This window comes from Rhinopithecus bieti, unplaced genomic scaffold, assembly GCF_001698545.2.
Source record: "Rhinopithecus bieti isolate Rb0 unplaced genomic scaffold, ASM169854v2 scaffold_65, whole genome shotgun sequence".
Lineage (NCBI taxonomy): Eukaryota > Metazoa > Chordata > Mammalia > Primates > Cercopithecidae > Rhinopithecus > Rhinopithecus bieti.
The window spans coordinates 4,421,368-4,432,455 of record NW_016803344.1 but is presented as its reverse complement, the minus strand read 5'-3'; the positions used below and the strand labels follow the sequence as shown (position 1 = coordinate 4,432,455).

Sequence of the window (11,088 nt, the reverse complement as noted above, 5' to 3'; positions counted from 1 at the left end):
GCAGAGGGATTTGTGGGGTGGGGTGGGGAGAAGAGGCTTCCAGGGGACGGAACAGCTTGGGCAATGACAAGGCCTTTTCTGCTGAGAGGAAACCTCACCTGAAATTCACTTGCCCCAGTCCTGAAGCCTGTCCCCAAGCGGTTCCCTCTTGGAGGGGAGCATCAAACCCCATTTCTCCAGGGCCACCTCTACCCTCCTGGCTTCTGGACCTCTGCCGCCGCCCTATGCTACACGTCGCTGCCTGTCCTGCGGTGGGTCCCCTGCGGGAAGAGCGACCCCTGATAGAGAGGGAGGAGGTGCGGGTCCAGATTTGGGCGCGGGACCTGGGTTTCCGAGGCAGGAATCCAGCAGTCTCCGGCTTCAGGGGCTTCCAGCTTCCCGGCGCCCGGCGGGGCGGGCCCGGGGAGGAGCTCGGCGCGTCCCCGCCCAGAGGCGGAACGGAGGGCCGGGCCGGAGCGGGGTGGGTAGGGGACGCGAGGCGGAGCGGGGCCCCACACAGGCCGCGGCGGCTGGCTCGGGCCCCTACGGTCCCGGCGGCGGCTGGAGGAGGAAGCCAGGCGGCTGGCGGAGGAGGAGAGAAGGAGGAGGCCGAGACCGGTGCGCCGCTCGCCGCAGACTTACTTCCCCGGCTCAGCAGGGAAAGGTACAGTGCGCCGGCTCTCCGGCCCCGGGCCCCGGCTCTCAGCCTCCCTCGGGCGCAGGCAGGGGCTGCGGCCACAGCGAGAGGGTGAGGGGCCCGGAGCGGTCCCCGAGGGCTCGGCCGGCGCGGGGCTTGGGCGGCCAGCGCGGCGCTCGGGCGGGGGTGCGGGGTGAGGCTCGCGGGGAGGCCGGGGGCGCCGCGCCCCCCTGGGCTCCGCCGGGGAAAGCAAGTGGTGTGGGGCCGGGGTGGCGGGTGATCCCGGCGCTAGGGCTGCGCAGGCCCGGGCCGGGCGCCGGGGTAGAGTGCCGGACGGACCCCCGGGCTGCGTGCGGGAGGGGAGCGTCCCGGGTGCCCGGCAGGCGCGCCCCGTGGGCGCAGACAAAGCCGAGCGCGGACGCCCCGCGACGACTCGGGCTGCCGGGAGGGTGGGCACCGGGGAGAGGACAGAAGGCTCCCGGGTGATGGCCCGAACGCCAGGAGAGGCTGTGCTGACCGCTCTGGGCTCCGGGCGTCCGGGTGGTCCCTTTGGGGCCCCGGGCAGGGTGAGGAGCAGCTTTCTGCTAAGGGCCAACTAGGGGCTTACGGGATGCCCCGGGCTTGGCGGGAGCCGGGCTCGCAAAGGGTTCGGGCGTGTTGGACGGCTCACTTTGGGGGAGGGGCTGAGGGAAGCCACTGCCCTGGGGTAGGGACGAGGGCTCCTTTAGAGCAGTTGAGGGGCCCGCGGCGCTTGAGCCAGGGGCCTTGGCCCGGTGAGATACGCGCGGTTCCTGGCATGTATAGTGAGAGGTGCCCACAGGTTGTTTGCAGAACATTGCTGTTGGTGGCACATCACGTACCACTCTGTGGGGGCAAGTTGGCCATGATTGGAGCCAGCAGTAGGTGCCCTGGGGTTACCGGGAGTGGCGCGGGCCGGGGTGCCATGCATCCAAAAGTGTGTGCAGTGAAGCCCCCACATCTGCATTCGGCCACCCCTGCCCCCTTGCCTCTTGTTGGGCGGAGAAAGCATCCCAATTCCTGCCGCTGGCCCTGCCTCCGCTTGGGCTCCAAGGTCCTCTCCCTGTCCCCCTTTCTGCAGTTACTCCCCCTCTCTCCGGTGTTAGAAGTGGCTTCTTTCCCCCTAGATCGTCCACAGCTTTATGAGAAATATGCTTTGGCACCCTGTCTCTCCAATTTTGTAGCCCCCTTTTTGCCTTATTCCCTCATTCCTTCCAGCTTCAGACCTTTTTCCCTTCACAGCAAAACTTCTCTGGAGAGCCTTCTGCACTCGCTCCTTCCGAGCACAGCTCTTCCGTTCTTTAGCTGGCTTGCCCTGACTTCGATCCCACCCCTTCACTGAAACAGCCTCAGCCAAGCTCTCCAGTGAGCTCCACGCCCCAACAAGCAAGTCTTCTTCCACCTCTCCTGGTCTCCTTGAACACTCTCCTTCAAGAACCAGTATCCTCCCTTGGCTTCTCCTGGTTTTCTTCCCTCCTTGGCTGCCCTTTTTCTTAGACTTCTTTTCAGACAACTCCTTCACTCAGCTCCAAATGTTGGAGGGCCCCAGAGCTCTGTCCATAGATGCTTCTCTTCCCGGTCTATTTACAAACCCTTCCCCGTTTCATTCTTTCTTATGATTTTAAAAATCAAGCATCAATTTGCAAACACACAGATCTTAAATGTACATCATTCTCATGGTTTTAAATAGCAGATTTTATCTCCAGCCCCAGCCTCTCTACCTAACCCCAGCTGATGATTTTGATGTCCTGGGTGACAAAAAACTTAATATGGATGAAAACAGAACCCTGATGGCACTCCCCAGGCCTTCCCATCTCAGTGAATGACCCATCATCTACTCACTTTTTTTATTTTATTTTATTTTATTTTTTGAGACGGAGTTTCGCTGTTTTCACCCAGGCTGGAGTGCGATGATGTGATCTTGGCTCACTACAACCTCCACCTGCTGGGTTCAAGTGATTCTCCTGCCTCAGCCTCCCAATAGCTGAGATTACAGGCATGCGCCACTATGCCCGGCTAATTTTTGTATTTTTAGTAAAGACGGGGTTTCACCATGTTGCCCAGGCTGGTCTCGAACTCCTGACCTCAGGTGATCCACCCATCTTGGCATCCCAAAGTGCTGGGATTACAGGCATGAGCCACTGCTCCTGGCCCATCTACTCACTTTTAAAGATGGGAAACCTAGCCGGGCGTGGTGGCTCACGCCTGTAATCCCAGCACTTTGGGAGGCCAAGACAGGTGGATCACCTGAGGTCGGGAGTTCAAGACCAGCCTGACCAACATGGAGAAACCCAGTCTCTACTAAAAATACAAAATTAGCCGGGCATGGTGGTGCACGCCTGTAATCTCAGCTACTTAGGAGGCTGAGGCTGGGAATTGCTTGAACCCGGGAAGCGGAGGTTGCTGTGAGCCGAGATCACACCATCGCTCTCCAGCCTGGGCAACAAAAGTGAAGCTCCATCCCAGTCAAGGAAGGAAGGAGGGAAGGAGGGAGGGAAGGAGGGAGGGAGGAAGGAAAAGAAAGATGGGAAACCAGGGGCACAACTTGGCACAGCTTCACCAAGAGCAAGTCCTTTTGGTTCTTTTCACAAAATTGATCTCAGGCCTGCCCTCTGTGCTCTGACTCCACTGTTACGGCCCCAGGCTACCTGCCCCAAGCCAAGCCAAGCCACCTAACCCTCTCCCCAGGTCTGCACTTGCCCTCCTCTCTGATCTATTTCAGTAGAGCAGCAAGAATGATATAGAAACTTTTGATGGGACCATCTCATTTCTCTAAAATTCTTGATAGCTCCCTATCACACTTGATTAAAATCTCAAAGCTTTCCCTCAGCCTACCAGACCCTTCCCATTCTGGCCACAGCTGACCTCCCCAGCCTTATCTTGACCACTGTTTCCTCTGCATTCTCCCTGACAGAAACATCTGAATCATTTCTGCCCTTTGGACACCCTAAGCTTTCTCCTGCCCCAGGGCCTTTGCTTGTGCTATCTTTCCTGCCAGGAGTGTTTTTCCAGTGCCCTTTACTGGCCTGGCTTTTCTCCTTCTTATTTTTAAGGTCTTCACTTAATTATACCTTACTCAAATGCCTTCCCAGTCTTGGGAAGTCCCCCATAATTCATCATAGCACCTGACTTACTTTCTATATTATATTTATCACAGTTCACAACCATTTGTTACAGTTGTTTGTATATTTGACTTATCTGGCTTCTTAAGGGCTGGAACCTTGACTGAATGGACCAGTGCTGTATCTGGAGCATCTAGCACAGTGCCTGGCATATAGCTGATGCCCAGGAAATCTTAAGCCAGGTGGGCAGATTGGGGCTGGGTTGGGCAGAGAGGTGGGTATTGCAGTGAGCACAGGAGCCCCCTTTAAACTTCAAGTGACCCTGAGGATTTTTATTTTTTTTCCACAAAAGCAATTGTGCAGATTGCTGCAAGAATCTAAGGGCGCCAATGGGATGTGAAAAAGGGAAGTGGAGAAGGTACGGGTGGCTCCAGAGCAGGCCTGTATATCGAGGGCAGCCGGTGGGATGTGAGTCTGTGCGTGTCACTGTGGTTGGGGTAAATGATTTCCTTTGCTTTCTTTGGTAGAAATCCAGGCTGGGTCAGCAGAAGGATATGTGTGCATGTTGGGTGGGAGGGAGATTCTCTAGCTCACAAGATGTGGGCAGCTTGGGCAGCCAGGAATTGATTTCAGCCCACTCTCTTGGGGGACTGCTGGGTGCCTAGCCCTGGGGTATTCTCTCTCTAGACTCTTGCCTTTCTACCCACAGCTTTCCTGTTTGCACAGAGGAGCCAGTTGAGTGTTAAATTGTGTGGTTGGTACTCTCAGAATGGAAGGCTGAGAGCCAGGGGACCTCAGATCTGGGAGGGAGGGGAGCTGGGCCCTGGACAGGGGACAGGGGTGGACCAAGGTAACACCACGACGTGGGTGCTAGAACTAGGGGCAGTGGTCCAGATCTGGGATCCGGCTGGCATGCCTAGGAAAGGCCTTGAGCTGGGATAGGTGGGGATGAGGAGGGCATGCTGGGTGGGAGGAATCAAGGAGAGGCCAAGAGGCAGGGCAGGGCCCTGGCATATTCACTGGATGCCCTGCATTGTTCTAAGGACTTTGCAAATGTTAACTCCTTTAATCCTCTTAAAGGCTCTATAAGGTAGGTCTTATTCCCATTTTACAGATGAGAAGACTGAGGCACAGTCATACAACTAAATAATGACAGAATGAGGATTGAATCCAAACATTTTACAGATGGGAAGACTGAGGCCTAGTCATACAACTAAATAATGACAAAGTGAGGATTGAATCTAAGCAACTTGACTCCAGAATCCATGTTCAAAATCAGTCCACTCTGCCACTTCTCTCATGCCTCTCAGTTATGTGTCAGCTGAGGGCTTCCTAAGAAGAGGCTTTTCCTGCCTCCCAGAGGTGCCTGGCCTTGGAGGCTGGGGAGGTGGGAAAGAAGTTACACCCTTTAAGGTAGAAGGGATCCTCGCTTGGAGTGGGTAACCAAATTTTTCTGCTTCATGCCCCGCTTTTTCTTCCAGGAGGGGCTCCGGACCCAGACCAATGGGTTGGGCATCACGTACACTGTGATTTTGGGGTGCTGGGAAGGTCTACTGCTTCTGGTTCAGCTACTGCTTTCTGCCTGAGATGCCATCATTAGAATGTCACCCTTCTGGGTTTAGCATTGCCCTCGTCATCTGCCTGTAAAATGGGATTAGAGGGACTTTTTTTCTTTGCTCCCTGGAGGTCACATGCTTGAGTGCCTTCTCCTTGTAGACTCTGAAAGGAGGAAAGGCTTCCCCTGGGATGCCAGGCTGAGGAACTGGGCCAGGAAGGAGGGAGGAGGGTGTGACAGCTCTCCCCTGGGAGGCTTTCCTGTTTGGCATGAGGATGACTCTAGGCAGGTGACCTGGCCTCCCAAGGACCTGACTGGCTGGCTGAGGAACGGTTTGCTGCCACATAGGGATGGGGTCTGTTTTCTCCAAATTCTGAGCCCCAGAGTTGAGGCGATCTGCTCATCTATCTGGACAGATCCTGCCAGCCTCCTAGGAAGACAGGGAAGCAGGGTTAGTGGAAACTGAGGTACAGGGAAAACATTGCTGTTGGAAGCTCACCAGCCTTCATGGTTGTCAGGAAGGGCTCCCTTCTCTGGCAGGGGAGCATGGAGGAGGCCTGTCCACGATGCCCAAGTCCTTGTCCGCTGAGCTGCAGTGAAGGCTGTGGCTGAGCCTGAGGTGGACAGGCTAGAGCTGAGGTGGACTTCCTGACAAGTAGACACTGGGCCTTGTTAGCTGTGGTTAGCACCTGGCATCTCCTGTGCCCCAGCCTGGTGTTCAGAGCCTTTGGGAACACAGGACATGGTTCCTGCTCTCCAGGAAATAAATGTGAGCCATGCCAGGTGTGATACAGTGAGGTCCTCCTCCCAGAGGAGGTGGTGCTTTGGGAGGGTTCTGAAATCTTGGGAGGCTTTGGCTGACAGAGGAGGGGATGGCATTCCTAAGGTGGAGGAGAAGTGGGTTGAAGCCAGGCCTGGAGTGGTTTGAAGCCAGGTTGGGAAAGGCCTTGGCTGCCAAGCTGCTGAGTCTGGCCTTGATTCAGTAGGCCCTGGGGAGCCTTTGAAGGTTATAGGGCATGGGGGCAATTACCTGATTAGAGCAGTGGTCTATAAAAGTGCTTTTCAGACTCGAATGCACATAGATCACCTAGGCAGCTTGTTAAGATGCAGGTCTGTCCTGTCTGATTCAGCAGGTCGGGGGTGAGGCCTGTGACTCTGCATTTCTTCCTTTTTCTTTTTTTTTTGAGACGATGTCTTGCTCTGTTGTCCAAGCTGGAGTGCAATGACAGGATCTCGGCTCACTGCAACCTTCGCCTCCTGGGTTCAAACGATTCTCCTGCCTCAGCCTTCTGAGTAGCTGGGATTACAGGTGCCCACCACCATCTTTAGTAGAGACAGGGTTTCACCATGTTGGTCAGGCTGGGCTCGAACTCCTGGCTTCAAGTGATCCGCCTGCCTCAGTCTCCCAAAGTGCTGGGATTACAGGCGTGAGCCACCGCGCCCGGCCGAGACTGCATTTCTAATAAGCTCCTTGGCAGTGCAGTGCTGCTCCATGGAGCACGCTTTGTATAGCAAGGATTTAGACTGGAGTCTTGAGGGATGAGTGCAGTTCAGGTGGGTGGAACAGGTAAAGGGAACCACCTTGGCTCCTGTGGCTCCTGTGTTGTGGGATGTGTAGGGAGCTGCCGGTGTAGGGGTGGGGGGTGGTGTAGGTGGGCTGGGGGCAGGACAGAGGGGACTGTAGAAGATGTGAGATGCAGGGGCTCTGCTGGGAGCTGGAGCTGTGTGAGGGCCTCTGGGTGCTTGGGTCATAGGCCAGGAACAGGTCTGATTTCCAGGGCCCCTAACTGTAAGGAGCTCCCAAGACTATGAGTGGGTATCTTGAGTGACTGTATCCCAGGGCAGGGTGACATGCAGACAGCACGGAGGGCACCTTATCTCTGCCCACAGCCGAGCCTGGCACTGCAGGCAACCAATCTGGAGTGAGCAGCCTTCCTCCAGCCAGGGCAGGGCGGAGAGATTGGGGAAACAGCTGATCCAGCCCTCTAGCTCCAGTTGTGACGTGTCCTCATAAAAGACCGTAGTCTCCCCAGCTGCCGGGCCATCACCCCAGTATGTGCAGTGCCCGTCACCCTGACCCAAGTCCTTGTTGCCTGATGGTTACGTGAGCTGCTGTTGCGGGATCTTATCCCACTCTGGCCACCTCTGCGGTATACATGGGAGTAGCAGGGGCCTGGATGCTTCTCTGTGCTCTGCCCTGGGGCTGGTACACTACAGGCAAGTGTCTGCTCCTCTCTGAGGTGTCAGTCTCCTCATCTGTAAACTGAGGGGTTCAGGTCCCTCCTTGGGGGGTTATCACAGGGTTTGTTGGGTGGGGCATTGCATCTTCCCAGAGAGTCAGCTTAACACATTTTAGTTTAATCTTAAATATCAAAGTTAACATTAAAACTTACATGCTAATGATGGGGTCGAATTAGCAATTTGCTTGCAAAAAACCAGGTTGCTTTGGGGCTCTCCCAAGGCCCCTTGCACCTCAGACTCTAAATGGCCTGCGGTGGGTATCTGAGGACACTGGTTGGTTGAGTCCCCCCAGATGCTAGCAGGGGCTAGCAGTCACCACACCCAAAGGAAGGTGCAGAGGGCAGACACAAAGGGCAAAGGTTCAGCTGCCCTGGGCAGTGCCATGAGGGGCTGGCAGGGTAGGGGTTGACTGGCTCTCAGTCTGAGCTCCCCAGATATCCCACACACCCCTCCTCAGAGGAGGGCAAGGCCAAGCCAATCACACCCCACTTTGATCCCTGCCCCTGGGCCAGGCTGTCCTGCGGGATGGGAGGGGATAACATTTCTCAAAGACTGTTCTGTGTAGTCTCAAGGGTTCAGGGGACAAATAAGGGTAGAAACTGGCACATTCACTCCACTACCCTATGGGAGGTTCAGAATATGTTTAAGAGAATTAAAGGCCCTGACAAGTCCTGTAGAAAAGAAACTGTTGAGTGTTTCGCAGCCTGATCTGACCATGGAAATCTTTTTTTAAACGACTGCCAATAATGTCCCACCCACCAGGAAAACACCTGCTGGGAAGAGCTGATGTGGAAAGATGCTGCTCACTGGAAGGCCATGAACATGGTAGCACAGGTGGACTTCCTGGTAGAGGTGGACTTGGTGGGATGGGCACATTTGGACAATCAGTAGAAGAAAAGGGCACTGCAGAGAGAGAGAGATGCCAGGCTCCCCTTTGAGGCCTCAGTTTCTTCATCTCTGTAAATCTTTGCCCTCCATGTCTGCCTCCCCACCTTCCTTTGGGTGTGGTGACTGCTACCTCCCTGCCAGTGCCTGTGGGGACCTCAACTGACCAGGGCCCTCAGATGTGCCTATCCCACCTCTACCAGGAAGCTCCCCGCCATCCTTCCTTTTCTCCCTGGTATTTCTGGGCCGAGAGCCAGCCCTGGGTTCTTTTGGCAATGGCTCTGCTTCACTGGGTAAGTGAGGAAGGATCTGGAAGGACCTGTCTGGTGCCTGGGATCCCCAGGTAGCTGGGCCTGGGTCTTCTGGATTCTTTTTCTTTTTTTTTGAGATGGAGGCTCACTCTGTCGCCCAGGCTGGAGTGCAGTGGCATAATCTTGGCTCACTGCAACCTCCACCTCCTGGGTTCAAGCAATTATCTTGCCTCAGCCTCCTGAGTAGCTGGGATTACAGGCGCTCACCACCATGCCCAGCTAATTTTTGTGTTTTTAGTAGAGACGGGGTTTCACTGTGTTGGCCAGGCTGGTCTGAAACTCCTGACCTCAGGCAGTCTTCTCGCCTTGACTTCCCAAAGTGCTAGGATTACAGATGTGAGCCAGCCCGGCCGTCTTCTGGATTCTGAGAGGGCCTTTTCCTTATACCTCCTGGGCATCTTCTCACTCTGCAAGTTCTCCCCAGCCTTTCATCTCAGAGGTTAACACAGCAGGGTTGTGAACTCTGAACAAGCAGCTAAGCCTCTCTGTGCCTCTGTTCCCTCATTTGTCCCATGAGGCTAATATTTCCTCCCTCCTAGGGTGGCTGGGTTGTTGTGACACTGTAATACCGGTTGGCTGCTCTTACTACTGTGATTGACATGGCTGGAGGAGGGACCCTGGGGAGGGTCCTGTCATCGTGGACATGAGGGAAGAAGGCAAGAACCAGCAGAAAGCAGCACAAGGCTTAGGGTGGGGTCCTGGTTAGACCAGAGCAGCCTGCAGAGGAGAAGAGTGAGGGTGCAAGTAGCTAGCAGGACTGGCTTCCTGGAGGAATGGTCAGTGGGGTGGGGAGATCTGGACAGAATGAGAAGTCACAGGTTTGGGTCTGAGAGTCAGAGGATCCTGGTGGGTGTGTGTAGGAGACAGGTGGCCTGTGGGCAGGGAGGAGGCGCCAGGGACTGCCTTCCTTCATTGGGCTGTGGCAGCCCACAGAAGGTTTTGAGCAGGGCACTGATGTGATCAGAGCAGTGCATTAGTGAGAAACGAGGCAGGGTGTGAGTGATGGTGGGCTGTGGGCAGGGACGGTGCTGTGCCCCTTCATGGACTTGAAGCTTGGGGAGGGGCCAGGTTACAGACGTGACCCTCATTCTCAGACTCTCAGGGCAGTCAGTGAGGCTACCCTGCCTTGCCTCTACCACACCTCCTTTCCTCTGCGGTGTGAGGCTCTTTGTTCAGCAGCTCGGGTTGGGGAGATGGGGTGTGGTTGTTTTTTTTTTTTTTGAGAGTCTCGCTCTGTCGCCCAGGCTGGAGTGCAGTGGTGCGATCTCGGCTCACTGCAAGCTCCGCCTCCCCGGTTCACGCCATTCTCCTGCCTCAGCCTCCCAAGTAGCTGGGACTACGGGTGCCTGCCACCAGGCCCGGCTAATTTTTTGTATTTTTAGTAGAGATGGGGTTTCACCATGTTAGCCAGGATGGTCTCGATCTGCTGACCTCGTGATCTGCCCGCCTCTGCCTCCCAAAGTGCTGGGATTACAGGCGTGAGCTACCGCGCCCCACCGGGATGTGGTATTTTAAATAGTACCCAGGAGGAGCTACGGTGGTGCTTGGGGCAACGTTGGCCCTCCGACCTGACCCGGAGGCCCTGGTGGGGCATGCTCAGTGGATTTTCCTACCCAACCCCAGCTCCACTCTCTTGTCCTCCTTTGCCCCTTTGCCTTTCTTCCTCAAGCACGTAGGAGCCCACTGCTTTCTAAATCCGGGGCTGGGAGGTTGGAGGATGAGGAAAAGCATCTGGGTTCAGGTGGAGCATGGTGGCCTAGCTGGGGGCCATTGCAGTACCCCTTAGTCCAGATTCCCTTCTTCTCCACCTGCTTCTTGAGGGATGGCATTAAGGAAGGTGTGACTTAAAGCCAGAAGAACAAGCACTTGGGAATGAGTTGCAATTTATTAGAAAACAGAACAAAGAATCTAGCCACCCCTGCCAACTCTGTGCCAGGCCCTGGCAGACACATGGGTCCTGTCTTCCCCATACAGCCTCATGCGGCCTGAGTGAGGCATGATGGGTCTCACTCAGGTTCTGGGACATCTGGCTTGATGCCCTTTCCTCAACTCCACGGCTCTCTCAGAGCCTGTCCTCATACCTTCAACTGCTCCCCACCCATAACCAGACCTCCGGGACAGCCCAACTCAGCTACCGCACCTCTGATTGTGGCGGGTGGTGGTGATACTCCTTGCAGGCTGAGTCGGCTGGATTTTAGGATGACTCAAGCAGGAGACACCCAGGACCACCAAGGGGCATATATTCTTAGGAAATATTTTTAAATGATGCCTTTAAATGTTAAACACACAGGGATCTTTTCTCTCTCTTATTTTGGAAAATTAAAAAAAAAAATTCATATACAATGCAAAACCTGGAGAGTTAATCTGAAAAGGTTTGGAGTTTAAAAGTAACTCAAGGAA

General features: G+C 55.2%; 1 protein-coding gene across 3 annotated transcripts in view; it reads left to right on the top strand.

Moving 5' to 3' along the window:
• The first annotated feature begins 413 nt into the window (after positions 1–413).
• Positions 414–11,088, top strand: part of SMOX (spermine oxidase) — a 40,400-nt gene continuing 29,725 nt past the window's right edge. For 2 of the 3 annotated variants that reach the window (XM_017878152.1, XM_017878125.1), the window contains exon 1: positions 414–643. The gene's annotated coding sequence lies outside the window, so the exon portion shown is untranslated. Of the gene's footprint in view, positions 644–7,273; positions 7,469–11,088 lie in introns of those variants that run through there. The other variant, XM_017878135.1, reaches the window with a different exon arrangement.